General features: G+C 37.0%; 1 long non-coding RNA gene across 1 annotated transcript in view; it reads left to right on the plus strand.

Annotated features, from left to right (window-relative positions):
* LOC118599843 overlaps positions 1–1,044 on the plus strand; it is a 2,257-nt gene extending 1,213 nt beyond the window's left edge. The window contains exon 2 of the long non-coding RNA XR_004949352.1: positions 803–1,044. This is a non-coding gene — a long non-coding RNA (uncharacterized LOC118599843). The remainder of the gene's footprint in view (positions 1–802) is intronic.
* Positions 1,045–1,322: the final 278 nt, after the last annotated feature.

Consider the following 1,322-nt stretch of genomic DNA (forward strand, 5'->3'; position numbering starts at 1 on the left):
TCCTTTTCATTGAGCTTGTGGCTTTACCCAGTGTATTTCAGTCACAAATGTTTCTTTAAGCTGTTTCTGATTCACGATTTGAAAAAAGAAATGCATTTTTTAAAGCTTATTTTCTTTAATAAACACTGAAAACACAATGTTCACAATAGTGGACTAAAAAAAAACGTCATAATGGGGATGTAAGAAAATTAAACTCAAACACATTTTATTTGCATTGTTGTAAATCAGGAGCAGACAAATATAAACCATTTGAAAATAGTTTATAAATGACATGCAGAATATTCAACCAGCGAACTACAAACTTCCTGCCCTGCTCCATTCTGATTCATCCACTTATAGACCAATAGATCCAGGAGCGTCTTTGTTTTCCTCGTCTGACCTGGATTCATGATCTAAACTGTATGGCTGCTTAACTCCAGTCTTGCTCTGCATTTTTGTTTCACTTCTAATGTTAGGTTAGGTGTGTGAGGGGCTGTATGCTAAAGGGAGAGAGCATAAAGGGATGATGGGAAATCTGCACAGGCTTATTCCACACAAACGGCACCGCCCACAACTTGGAGGCAAATTGCTCATTAACTCCAGCCGCTCTACAGAAACTGTTATAGAAACCCTCACAGGTTTTTGGTTTTGGCTAAAACCGACGTAATCATAAATTAAAAGACCACCGGGAACCCTTTCAAAATAAAAGAAGTTTGGGGTGAGAATTTAAACTGTGTTTAAAAACGAACTCTTACAGGGTGTGAAGTGGAAATGAAGCTGTGAAACGGAGCCTGATGGTGGCTGTACTCTGATCTTTTCCCAGAATTCCTTGCTGTCCAGGAAAAGTGGACCTCAGACTAAAACAAAGAGGTAACTATTTCAGCACTACGTTCAGAGATGGTCGACCATGAAGGCTTTGGAGTGTAGCTCTGGTCCTGACAGATGAGTTTAGAGCAGGAAACTTTTTGACTTGAGGTCCAAAAAAGGCTATAAAATTTGACGGAAGGGCCAGATGCGTATTTAGAGTATTTTCTTTATAAAAGAAAGAAAGAAAAAAAAAAAAAATCTGGTTGAAAACATGCTTTAATTCTGCTTAGAACTAATATAAAACACAGGTTTACTTCAAAACTGATTTTAGTTGAAGTTTTAGTGTTAATTGCACCAATGATTTGTTTTTCAGGGAAAACCATAAACTTGAGTTCATGTTATGGGGTGTTTGAACGTTTGGAAAAAGAACTGTCGGACTCGGAAAACACACACACATTAAAAAAAGATGATTCTTCCAACACCACATAAATTCAAAACAACTTTCTGCACTTAAAGTTCAATTTATTGATAGTGTC

This window comes from Oryzias melastigma, linkage group LG16 (assembly GCF_002922805.2).
Source record: "Oryzias melastigma strain HK-1 linkage group LG16, ASM292280v2, whole genome shotgun sequence".
Classification (NCBI taxonomy): domain Eukaryota; kingdom Metazoa; phylum Chordata; class Actinopteri; order Beloniformes; family Adrianichthyidae; genus Oryzias; species Oryzias melastigma.